Raw genomic sequence first — 13,598 nt, 5'->3', positions numbered from 1 at the left:
GCTCAGCCATTCCCAGTCCTTATTCAAACCGGAGTTGATTGTGTCTAGTTTGCATATCAATTCTAGCTCAGCAGTCTCTCTTTGGAGTCTGTTTTTGAAGTTTTTCTGTTGTAATATAGCCACCCGCAGGTCTGTCACTGAATGACCAGACAGGTTAAAGTGTTCTCCCACTGGTTTTTGAGTATTTTGATTCCTGATGTCAGATTTGTGTCCATTAATTCTTTTGCGTAGAGACTGTCCGGTTTGGCCAATGTACATGGCAGAGGGGCATTGCTGGCACATGATGGCATATATCACATTGGTAGATGTGCAGGTGAACGAGCCCCTGATGGTATGGCTGATGTGATTAGGTCCTATGATGATGTCACTTGAATAGATATGTGGACAGAGTTGGCATCGGGGTTTGTACAAGGATAGGTTCCTGGGTTAGTGGTTTTGTTCAGTGATGTGTGGTTGCTGGTGAGTATTTGCTTTAGGTTGGGGGATTGTCTGTAAGCGAGGACAGGTCTGTCTCCCAAGATCTGTGAGAGTAAAGGATCATCTTTCAGGATAGGTTGTAGATCTCTGATGATGCGCTGGAGAGGTTTTAGTTGGGGGCTGAAGGTGACAGCTAGTGGTGTTCTGTTATTTTCTTTGTTGGGCCTGTCTTGTAGGAGGTGACTTCTGGGTACTCGTCTGGCTCTGTCAATCTGTTTTTTCACTTCAGCAGGTGGGTATTGTAGTTTTAAGAATGCTTGATAGAGATCTTGTAGGTGCTTGTCTCTATCCGAGGGATTGGAGCAAATGCGGTTATATCTTAGAGCTTGGCTGTAGACAATGGATCGTGTGGTGTGTCCTGGATGGAAGCTGGAGGCATGTAGGTAAGTGTAGCGGTCAGTAGGTTTCCGGTATAGGGTGGTATTGATGTGACCATCGCTTATTAGCACAGTAGTGTCCAGGAAATAGACCGCTTGTGTGGATTGATCTAGGCTGAGGTTGATGGTGGGATGGAAATTATTGAAATCATGGTGAAATTCCTCAAGGGCTTCTTTTCCATGGGTCCAGATGATGAAGATGTCATCAATGTAGCGCAAGTAGAGTAGGGGCGTTAGGGGACGAGAGCTAAGGAAGCGTTGTTCTAAGTCAGCCATAAAAATGTTGGCATATTGTGGGGCCATGCGGGTACCCATAGCAGTGCCGCTGACTTGAAGGTATATATTGTCCCCAAATGTGAAATAGTTGTGGGTGAGGACAAAATCACAAAGTTCAGCCACCAGGTTAGCTGTGACATTATCAGGGATACTGTTCCTGATAGCTTGTAGTCCATCTTTGTGTGGAATATTGGTGTAGAGGGCTTCTACGTCCATAGTGGCCAGGATGGTGTTTTCTGGAAGATCACCGATGGATTGTAGTTTTCTCAGGAAGTCAGTGGTGTCTCGAAGATAGCTGGGAGTGCTGGTAGCGTAGGGTCTGAGGACAGAGTCTACATAACCAGACAAGCCTGATGTTAGGGTGCCAATGCCTGAGATGATGGGGCATCCAGGATATCCAGGTTTATGGATCTTGGGTAGCAAATAGAATACCGCTGGTCGGGGTTCTAGGCATGTGTCTGTACGGATTTGTTCCTGTGCTTTGTCAGGGAGTTTTTTTAGCAGATGGTGTAGTTTCTTTAGGTAATCCTCAGTGGGATCAGAGGATAATGGCCTGTAGAATGTGGTGTTAGAGAGCTGTCTAGCAGCCTCCTGGTCATATTCCAATTTATTCATGATGACGACAGCACCTCCTTTGTCAGCCGTTTTGATTATGATGTCAGGGTTGTTTCTGAGGCTGTAGATGGCGTTGTGTTCAGCATGGCTGAGGTTATGTGGCAAGTGATGTTGCTTTTCCACAATTTCAGCCTTTGCACGTCGACGGAAGCAATCTATGTAGAAATCCAGTCTGTTGTTTCGACCGTCCGGAGGAGTCCATGCAGAATCCTTAGGGCAAATGTCTTTTCCTCTCTCTACTTCCCCCATGTCCATCCAATTTATCAATCACCACTTGTGTCCAAAAAACTTTGGTCCCCAGTGCATCAGGTTTATTTTTTGTTAGGTTCTCTAATAGTCATTTTGTTGTTAATTTTTGTTATTAATACATTTGTATTGTTAGTTACATTTGCTTGTATTGTTAATTCCACACTTTCCTCTATGCACTCTGGCTCTACTTCCCCAAGCCCTAAAGGGTAGTTCTTGGGCCCCCATAACCTGTAAGACCTTGGCCCATAATTGTATGGCCCCATCTTTCAGGTCCCCAGAAACCTCTGAGAACAACTGTTAAAAATAGGAAATTCTACAACATTTTAGCAACTGAATGTTAGTTTAAGTCCAAATCAGCTTAACCTTGCATAACAACTGTGGTACTCCTACAAAATCTTATTTGTTGTGTGTGCTTAAAAAGGTCCTGACCTCAGTGACTTTTATTGTTTGATGGCTATTGCAGCATCAAACTTGGGCCTCATTTTGTTTGTCAATGTACCCAATTATTGGGATGGTAATGGTTTTGTTGTATTTCCAATTATTATAATTATAATTGTTTACATTTGTGTTTATGTTATATCTGGTGTTTAGTCAATTGTAATGGTTTTAGTTATATTCACCTAGTTATAATTGTTTGGTTTGTTTGCAACAAATACAAAAGATTTATATGGTGACCACTGAAGAATTGTTCTTGAGAGGTCAAAAGGGGGACAATGTAGATAAATCTCTAATAATTTTCATATGACTTTACATTGTGCCTCTTCATATAACCTTGTGGTGGGTCTACCCACGTGTGACCTCTGTTTTCATGGGACTTTGTATCAAAGCCTCATTTAGAAACTTTGCATTGCCCTTGGTATAATATTATAGCCCCTAAGGATAGAATAAGATAGAAGAAAAATTTCTTTTTGCTAGCAGTAGAACAAGAGCTCTCCCCCCCCCCCCACTCTTAATCAATTGCCCTGTTGAATAAATGAGGTGTAGATGAGCAAGGCATGGAAGGCAGCACCTCCAGACAGCCTCAACTGTTGGAGAGGGGCTGGAAGCCAGACCCAAGGACAATAAAACGTGTCAAGTGGGCTCATTAAAGACAAGCAGACATACCAACGGCCTCGGGGTTAGAAGCAAGCACCTTCTTTTAGAAACACTCTCTTTGCAGCATTGGGACAACACTCAAAGGAAAGCAGCACAAAGGACCAATGGACACAGACACAGTTTGAATCTGGTATAGATTTGCATAAGAGGAAAGCTGCTATAAAAGTGAGGTGTCTTGCAGAGGACCCCGGGTCTCGTCTTGTCAACATGGGAGCATCGATCCGGATCGGCAGAAGCCCGGCTCCACCCCCTCCCCCATCTAACTCACCTGGCCAGTGAAGTTAAGGGAAGCAACTAATTGGTAACAACAAGACGGAGTGTGTTTGTGTGTGTGTGTATGAGTGTAAGTGTAATATATTATATGCATATAATACAGTGTTAATGAATACATGTATTACTAATAAATGTGGCGTTTTGCCTTATTCCCCCTGAAAAGATCCTGTGCAGTACTTTAAGTACCACAACTAGAACCAGGTAGGTACCCTCTCTATGTGGGCAGGGGCAGAGGGATCCTGTTTACCCCCTCCCTAGTCCTGCTGCACTTGCAGTTTACCCCTGAGCCCTCCCTTGCTCCAGAGACCAACCCTAGCTCCTGCCCCACTGTGCCTTTACCCCCGGCCCCTTTTACAATCATTCCCCAGGGGGCCCACAAATACGTCTGGCGCCGGGCCCACAAAAAGTTAATCCGGCCCTGGTGAAGGGGACTGGACCAAACGACCTATTGATGTCCCTTTCAGTCCTACACTTCTATGATTCTTTGCCCCCCCCTCCACCTAACCCTATAGGGGAAATGAAATGCAGTGAACAACTCTACTGATATCTGCTGAACCACTACCTCTACTTAGATGAGTCAATTAATGAAAATTTGATACCTGTGTTCTGCTATGGTGGGGTGTGACACCATCTGTACATTTAAACATTGTAATGGAAAATGAATTCACACACTTAACCTGAGGTTCCTTGACCTGCATCAGGCTTACCTAGGCTAGGCTTCTGGGACTGACTAGATTATGGTAGAGTTTTGAACAGTCTTGGCTCACAGCATAGCTGGACCCCTCAGTCACAAGACCCCCATCCTCCTCCTCCTCACTGTTCATGGTATGGGTCTGTGTCTCAGGCTTCTCAGAAGTATCCATGGTGCTCTGTGGGGTCTCCACCAAGTATGGCATGCAACTCCTTGTAAGAGTGGCAGGTGGGTGGCTCAGCACAGGATAAACTGATAGCACCCCTACCCTTCTGCTATGCCTGCCATGGTTCCTTCACTTTCATAGGGAATTGCTCTTGCCCCCTATTGTAGCCCTTCTCCTTAATCCCCTGTGTAATCTGCATGTAGATGTTGATGTTACTACATCTGCTCATTATCTGTGACTCTTCGCCACATAGGCCAGGAAATCCAATACTTCCTGTCTACTCCAGGCAGGAGCACACCTAGAGCGTGTAGACAGCACAGTAGGTCGGACAGTTGAACACAACAGTGGACAGCTACCAGGTGTGCTCCCTGGGCAATTAGGAAAAAGCATTTAAAAACTATGCAGGGTTTTTAAAGAGGTGGTGGTGGTGGTTGGGGATTTTGGTTTCTGTGACCCCTGGGCAGTGGCATTTACAATTTTAACCAGAGTAGCCACTGTCAGGCATTGTGGGAAAGCTGCTGGAGGACTGTTAGGTCACACAATGTCTGCACTTCGAATCATAGAATATCAGGGTTGGAAGGGACCTCAGGAGGTCATCTAGTCCAACCCCTTGCTCAAAGCAGGAGCAATTCCCAACTAAATCATCCCAGCCAGGGCTTTGTCAAGCCTGACCTTAAAAACCGCTAAGGAAGGAGATTCCACCACCACCCTAGGTAACCCATTCCAGTGCTTCACCACCCTCCTAGTGAAAAAGCTTTTCCTAATATCCAACCTAAACCTCCCACACTGCAACTTGAGACCATTACTCCTCGTTCTGTCATCTGGTACCACTGAGAACAGTCTAGATCCATCCTCTTTGGAACTCCCTTTCAGCTAGTTGAAAGCAGCTATCAAATCCCCCCTCATTCTTCTCTTCTGCACACCTATCCCTACCCTCCAGCGTATCAACCACTCCTCCCAGTTTAGTGTCATCTGCAAACTTGCTGAGGGTGCAGTCCACACCATCCTCCAGATCATTAATTAAGATATTGAACAAAACCAGCCCCAGGACCAACCCTTAGGGCAAGCCGCTTGATACTGGCTCCCAATTAGACATGGAGCCATTGATCACTACCTGTTGAGCCCAACGATCTAGCCAGCTTTCAATCTACCTTATAGTCCATTCATCCAGCCCATACTTCTTTAACTTGCCGGCAAGAATACTGTGGGAGACCGTATCAAAAGCTTTGCTAAAGTCAAGGAATAAGACATCCGCTGCTTTCCCCTCATCCATGGACCCAGTTATCTCATCATAGAAGGCAATTAGGTTAGTCAGGCATAACTTGCCCTTGGTGAATCCATGCTGACTGTTCCTGATCATTTTCCTCTCCTCTAGGTGCTTCAGAATTGATTCCTTGAGGACCTGCTCCATAATTTTTCAAGGGACCGAGGTGATGCTGACTGGCCTGGGTTTCACCGTTAAGCCTAGCTGGTCGCCTGCCATATTTACTATTCTTTCTACACATCGGGGTGGTTTGTTTTTGCAACCTCAATAAGGATTCTTTAAAATAAAGCCAGCTCTCCTGGACTCCTTTCCCCCACGTTATTCTCCCAGGGGATCCTGCCCATCAGTTCCCTGAGGGAGTCAAAGTCTGCTTTTCTGAAGTCCAGGATCCATATTCTGCTGCTCTCCTTTCTTCCTTGTGTCAGGATCCTGTACTCTACCATCTCATGGTCACTGCCTCCCAGGTTCCCATCCACTTTTGCTTCCCCTACTAATTCTTCACGGTTTGTGAGCAGCAGGTCAAGAAGAGTTTTGCCCCTAGTTGGTTCCTCCTGCACTTGCACCAGGAAATTGTCCCCTACACTTTCCAAAAACTTCCTGAATTGTCTGGACACCACTGTATTGCTCTCCCAGCAGATATCAGGGTGATTAAAGTCTCCCATGAGAATCACGGCCTGCGATCTAGTAACATCTGCTAGTTGCCGGAAGAAAGCCTTGTCCACCTCATCCTCCTGGTCTGGTGGTCTATAGCAGACTCCCACCACAACATCATCCTTGTTGCTCACACTTCTAAACTTAATCCAGAGACTCTCACTTTTTTCTGCAGTTTCATACCGGAGCTCTGAGCAGTCATACTCCTCTCTTACATACAATCCAACTCCCCCACCTTTCCTGCCCTGCCTGTCCTTCCTGAACAGTTTATATCCATCCATGACAGTACTCCCACCAAGTCTCTGTTATTCCAGTCACATCATAGTTTCTTGACTGTGCCAGGACTTCCAGTTCTCCCTGCTTGTTTCCCAGGCTTCTTGCATTTGTGTATAGGCACTTAAGATAACTTGCTGATTGTCCTGCTTTCTCAGTATGAGACAGGAGTCCTCCCGTCTTGCACTCCCTGCTCGTGCTTCCTCCACTTACCTCAGGGCTTTGGTCTCCTTCCCCTGGTGAACCTAGTGTAAAGCCCTCCTCACTAGGTTAGCCAGCCTGCTTGCAAAGATGCTCTTCCCTCTCTTTGTTAGGTGGAGCCAGTCTCTGCCTAGCACTCCTCCTTCTTGGAACACCATTCCATAGTCGAAGAATCCAAAGCCTTCTCTCCGACACCACCTGCATAGCCATTCGTTGACTTCTACGATTCGACGGTCTCTACCCAGTCCTTTTCCTTGCACAGGGAGGATGGACGAAAACACCACTTGTGCCTCAAACTCCTTTATCCTTCTTCCCTGAGCCACATAGTCTGCAGTGATCCGCTCAAGGTCATTCTTGGCAGTATCATTGGTGCCCACGTGGAGAAGCAAGAAGGAGTAGTGATCCAAGGGCTTGATGAATCTTGGCAGTCTCTCCGTCACATTGTGAATCCTAGCTCCTGGCAAGCAGCAGACCTCTCGGTTTTCTCAGTCGGGGGGGCAGATAAATGATTCAGTCCCCCTGAGGAGGGAGTCCCGACCACCACCACCTGCCTCCTTCTCTTGGGAGCGATGGTCGTGGAACCCCTATCCCTATGACAGTACGTCTCATGCCTTCCACTCAGTGGAGTCTCCTTCTGCTCCCTTCCCTCAGTTGTATCATCTAGTCCACTCTTCGCATTAGTACCTGTGGAGAGAACATGAAACGGTTGCTCACCTGTATCTCCATTGCTGGCACACGGCTGCTCTTCTTTCTTTTTCTGCTGCCAAAGTTCTTCACCGTCCCTCTGTCCCCGCTGCGCAGCCTGCTCTGATTCTTCAGAAAGTTGTGCCCATAGAAGCATATCCTGATGTCTCTCCAGGAAGTCTTCATTTTCTCTTATGCAACACAGGGTCAACACTTGTTTCTCCAGACCTCGAACCTTCTTCCAATATGGAGACCAGCTTGCACTTTGTACAGACAAAGTTGCTTCTGTCCTGTGGAAGAAAGACAAACATGGCACAACCTGTGCAGATTACAACAGCTGAACGCTTGCCATCCATATTACCTTCCTTTTAAGAGCTTCCTCAGCTGTTGCAGTAACTACTCAGAGAAGCCCACAAGATGGAAGTCTCAGTGGGCTCTCCCCAGGCAAACGGCCTCTGTTAGCCTCCGCCGTTCGCTGCTCAGCTGGTTCGCTGCTGACTGCCTTTTTATAACAGTCAGGCCCACTCAAGGCCCACCTGGAACAAAGCACTCCCAATTCACACTTTTCAAACATCAGAGGGGTAGCCGTGTTAGTCTGAATCTGTAAAAAGCAACAGAGGGTCCTGTGGCACCTTTGAGACTAACAGAAGTACTGGGAGCATAAGCTTTCGTGGGTAAGAACCTCACTTCTTCAGATGCAAGTAATGGAAATCTCCAGAGGCAGTGTGGAGATAACAAGGGAAGGAAATAGACTTCTGGGAGGGAGGCTGGCTCATCTTATCAAAAGAGCTTTAAACTAGGAAGTTTGGGGAGAAGGTTGGGAGATGCACAGTTAATCTCCACGCCAGATTCCAGTATGGAAAAGGTGAGTAAAATGAGAGGAGACATAGCCGGGGAGATGAGATTGGACATAGGAAGGACAGGGGGGACGGACGCAAGGAGGCCCGCAACTTATAGTGCTACTAATGGGAGACAGGCTAAACGACATACATTAGGGTGTTTATACACCAATGCCAGAAGCCTAGGTAATAAAATGGAGGAATTGGAGCTCTTGGTCCAAGAGCTGAAACCAGATATCGTAGGAATAACAGAAACGTGGTGGAATGGCAGTCACGACTGGAACGCAGGTATGGAGGGGTATGCGCTGTTTAGGAAAGACCGGAATAAAGGTAAAGGTGGGGGGGTGGCATTGTATGTCAATAGTGAAATAAGCTGTAAAGAAATAATAGTTGATGGATTAGATAACACAGAGTCCGTCTGGGCAATACTCACACTGGGTAATAGGACTACTAGAGCCTCTCCGGGGATAGTGCTTGGAGTGTGCTATAGACCGCCGGGATCGACCCAAGATATGGATAAGGAACTATTTAATGTGTTTAGAGAAGTAATTACTAATAGAAACTGTGTAATTATGGGGGACTTTAACTTCCCAGATATAGATTGGGGCACAAACGCTAGTAGTAATAATAGGGCTCGGATGTTCCTGGATGTGCTTGCTGATCAATTCCTTCATCAAGTGGTAGCTGAACCGACGAGGGGGGAGGCCATTTTAGATTTGATTCTGGTAAGTAGTGAGGACCTCGTTGAGGAAGTGGTAGTGGGGGACAATTTGGGCTCCAGTGATCATGAGCTAATTCGGTTTAAAATACATGGGAGGAGTAACAGAATTAAGTCAAAGACTAGGGTTTATAATTTTAAAAAGGCCAATTTTAACAAATTAAGGGGACTGGTAAGGGAAGTGGATTGGGCAAACGTATTAATGGATCTAAAGGCAGAAGAAGCCTGGGATTACTTCAAGTTAAAGATGCATGAGCTGTCGGAGGCCTGCATTCCAAAAAAGGGAAAAAGATTACAAAGCAGGAGATTTAGACCGAGCTGGATGAGCGACCGACTCAAAGGGGCGATTAGGAAGAAACAGAAAGCGTACAAAGAGTGGAAGAGGGGAGGGATTAGTAAAGAAACTTACCTTAGCGAAGTCAGAGAATGTAGAAATAGAGTGAGAAAGGCCAAAGGCCGTGTAGAGTTGGACCTAGCGAGGGGAATTAAAAGCAATAGTAAGAGGTTTTACAGCCACATAAATAGGAAGAAAGCAAAGAAAGAAGAAGTGGGACCGCTGAAGACTATTGCCGGAGAGGAGATTAAAGACAATCTAGGCATGGCGCAATATCTCAATGAATATTTTGCATCGGTGTTTAATGAGGCCAATGAAGGTATTAGGGATACTAGCACCACTACAGAGGGGCATTCAGGATGGGGGATTACCGTATCCGAGGTAGAAACAAAACTTGAATGCCTTAATGGGGCTAAGTCGGGAGGACCGGACGATTTTCATCCGAGAATATTGAAGGAATTGGCACGGGAAATAGCAGGCCCGTTAGCGATAATATTTAATGAATCTGTAAACTCGGGGGTGGTCCCGTTAGACTGGAGAATAGCTAATGTGGTTCCTATTTTCAAGAAAGGGAAAAAAAGTGATCCGGGTAACTACAGGCCTGTTAGTTTAACATCTGTAGTGTGCAAGGTGTTAGAGAAAATTCTGAAAGAGAAACTAGTTGAGGACCTGGAGGTTAGTGGCAATTGCGATAAATTACAACATGGTTTTACGAAGGGCAGATCGTGCCAAACGAATCTGATCTCCTTCTTTGAGAAAGTAACGGATTTATTAGATAAGGGAAATGCGGTGGACCTAATATACCTGGATTTCAGTAAAGCGTTTGATACTGTACCCCATGAGGAATTATTGGTTAAACTGAAAAACATGAGGATCGATATGAAAATCCAGAGGTGGATAAGGAATTGGTTAATGGGGAGAATGCAGCGGGTCGTATTAAAGGGTGAACTGTCGGGTTGGAGGGAGGTTACTAGTGGAGTGCCTCAAGGTTCGGTTTTGGGACCCATTTTATTTAATTTATTTATAACTGACCTCGGGACCGATTGCAGGAGTGGGCTGATAAAGTTTGCGGATGATACGAAGGTGGGAGGCGTTGTAAATTCGGAGGAGGATAGGGATATCCTGCAGGGAGACTTGAATGAGCTTGTGAATTGGAGTATCAGGAATAGGATGAAATTTAATAGTAAAAAGTGTAAGGTAATGCATTTGGGGATGACTAATAAAAATTTTAGTTACAAGATGGGGACGCATTGGTTAGAAGTAACGGAAGAGGAGAAGGACCTAGGGGTCCTGGTAGACCGCAGGATGACTATGAGTCGACAATGCGACGTGGCGGTGAAAAAAGCCAATGCTGTCTTGGGATGCATTAGGCGAGGTATATCTAGTAGGGATAAGGAGGTCCTGCTTCCGTTGTACAAGGCGCTGGTGAGACCTCATTTGGAGTACTGTGTGCAGTTCTGGTCTCCCATGTTTAAAAAAGATGAACTTAAACTGGAACGGGTGCAGAGAAGGGCCACTAGGATGATCAGAGGAATGGAAAACCTGTCGTATGAAAAGAGACTAGAGGAGCTTGGGTTGTTTAGTCTGACAAAGCGAAGGCTGAGGGGGGATATGATTGCTATCTTTAACTATATTAGAGGGATTAATACGAGGGAGGGAGAAGAATTATTCCAGCTTAGTACTAATGTGGATACGAGAACGAATGGATATAAACTGGCCGTGGGGAGGTTCAGGCTTGAAATTAGACGAAGGTTTCTGACCGTCAGAGGGGTGAAATATTGGAACGGCCTTCCGAGGGAAACGGTGGGGGCGACGGACCTGTCTGGTTTTAAGATTAAGTTAGATAAATTTATGGAGGGAATGGTTTAATGGTAAAACATAGTAGTCAAGGAAAACCAAGAAATGGTAGGTAAATTGTATAATGGCTGACGGGTCAGGCTGGTGACTCTTGCCTATATGCTCGGGGTCTTACTGATCGCCATATTTGGGGTCGGGAAGGAATTTTCCTCCAGGGCAGATTGGCTGAGCCTCTGGAGGTTTTTCGCCTTCCTCCGCAGCATGGGGCAGGGATCTCTAGCAGGAGGGTTTCTGCCAATTGAAGTCACCTAAAACAGGATTGGGGACTTCAGCAGCAGAGTCCAGGGAAGGAGTAGGGACGGTTTTATGGCCTGCAGCATGCAGGGGGGTCAGACCAGATGATCATAATGGTCCCTTCTGACCTTAAAGTCTATGAGTCTATGAGTCTATGAGTTAGTTCAACTTTTCAAACAAACAATCAAGCACATGGTCAAACTGACAAACTGTCCCCGCAACAGACACTCAGATACTCACCAACACAGCCCTCTGAAAACATCCAGTCAATGTGCAGCGGCAGTCAAAAAAGCAAACAATGTTGGGAATCAATAAGAAAGGGATAGATAATAAGACAGAAAATATCATATTGCCTCTATATAAATCCATGGTACGTGCACACCTTGAATACTGTGTGCAGATCTGGTCACCCCATCCCCCAAAAGATATATTGGAATTGGAAAAGGTACAGAGATGGGCAACTAAAATGATTAGGGGTATGGAACAGGAGGAGAAATTAAAATGACTAGGAATTTTCAGCTTAGAAAAGAGACGACTAAGGGGGGATATGATAGAGGTCTATAAAATCTTGACTGGTGTGAAGAAAGTGAATAAGGAAATGTTATTTAATCCTTCACATAACATAAGAACTTGTAGTCACCCAATGAAATTAATAGGCACAAAAGGAAGTACTTCTTCACACAACATAAATTCAACCTGTGGAACTCTTTGTCAGGGGATGCTGTGAAGACCAAAACTATAACAGGATTAAAAGAGAACTAGATAAATTCCTGGAGAACAGGTCCATCAGTGGCTATTAGCCAGGATAGGGAGGGATGCAACACCATGCTCTGAGTATCCCTAGCCTGTTTGCCAGAAGCTGGGAATGGGCAACAGGGGGAATAGATCACTTAACCTGTTCTGTTCATTCCCTCTGAAGCACCTGGCCTTGACCACTGTCAGAAGACAAGGTCCTGGGCTATATGGACCATTGGTCTGCCCCAGTATGACCATTCTTATGTAAAAATTAATTATAATAATAAAAATGTTTAGTACAGAAACTCCCCAACATAATGACCTCTCAAGATAGCAACGAGGTGAGATAACAACCTTGGCAAATAATGCATTTTAAAAATCTTGACCTACTAGGAAACATTTATATAAGTTTCCATTCCCAGTCACAAATCTAGCATTCTGGAGCAAAGTCACTAAAATATAGTCCAACAAACAAATGTTTATTTAACATGCCCCTCACTTTTCCCTCCACGGCACCCCACTCACCGGTGTTGTCCTTGGTCAGTGGAGACTCAGAGTTCGGAGGTGCTTTCACATGAGTACACCTCACAGGTGGGGGGTAAGAGAGCACCTTGCTCCTTCCTCCAGCTGCTCATTGTTCGCTCTGGCCACTGCTGTTTGTTGTGCTACCGTTCACTCCACCACTCTGTTGCCAATGGCCCTGCGCAGTCATCTTCTGCTGCCACCACTGTGACCTCTGCAAGTTGGTCTCTTGAGGTTCCACCCAGCTCTCAGTGGGGGAAGCTCGCTGCTAGTGCAGTCTGGGCCGTCCCTTCCACAGAAACACTGTCCCCACAGCAGGACTAAGCACTTAGAGCTGATTATCAGTGATTTCAGCTGCAGTGGTCACTTAACAGAACAAAAGACTATCTATGGAGCCTAATCAGCTCTGTCTTTAAACAGTGGAGAGGGACAGGTCCCCACCCTCTCTCTTGATGCCCTCAATCAGCACAGGCTAAGTATAGTTCTACTGCCTTTTACTCATACAATAAGAACAACAATATTTCATTCCCCCCGCCCTTTCAAATGATTTGTAACCCAACCCCAGCCAAAATCTATCACTTGGGCAACACAGCTCTGTTTGCTGGATACCTAGGTATTAGGTGCAGGGCCGGTGCAAGGAAGTTTCGTGCCCTAGGCAAAACTTCCACCTTGTGCCATCCCCCCACCCAGCTAACCCCGCCCCCCTGCAGCAGCTAACCACGCCCCCCTACCAGAGGAGCCCCTCCGTGGCAGCTAACCTCACCCGCCGTGGCAGCTAACCCAGCCCGCCACCCGGGTACCCCCCCCTCTGCAGCGGCTAACCCCGCCTGGGGAGCCCCCCTGCGGAAGCTAACCCCGCCCGGGGAGCCCGCCCCAGCTCACCTCCGCTCCGCCTCCTCCGCTGAGTGCGCCGGCACCGCTCTAATTCTCCTCCCCTCCCAGGCTTGCGGCGCCGATTGGAGGAGAATTAGAGCAGGGGCTGAGTGCTCAGCGGAGGAGGCAGAGTGGAGGTGATCTGCACCCCCCCCCCCGGTTATTGCAGGCGGTCCTCCCCGCATCCCAGCTCA

This window comes from Trachemys scripta, chromosome 20 (assembly GCF_013100865.1).
Source record: "Trachemys scripta elegans isolate TJP31775 chromosome 20, CAS_Tse_1.0, whole genome shotgun sequence".
NCBI lineage: Eukaryota > Metazoa > Chordata > Testudines > Emydidae > Trachemys > Trachemys scripta.
Note: the sequence above shows the minus strand (reverse complement) of the source record.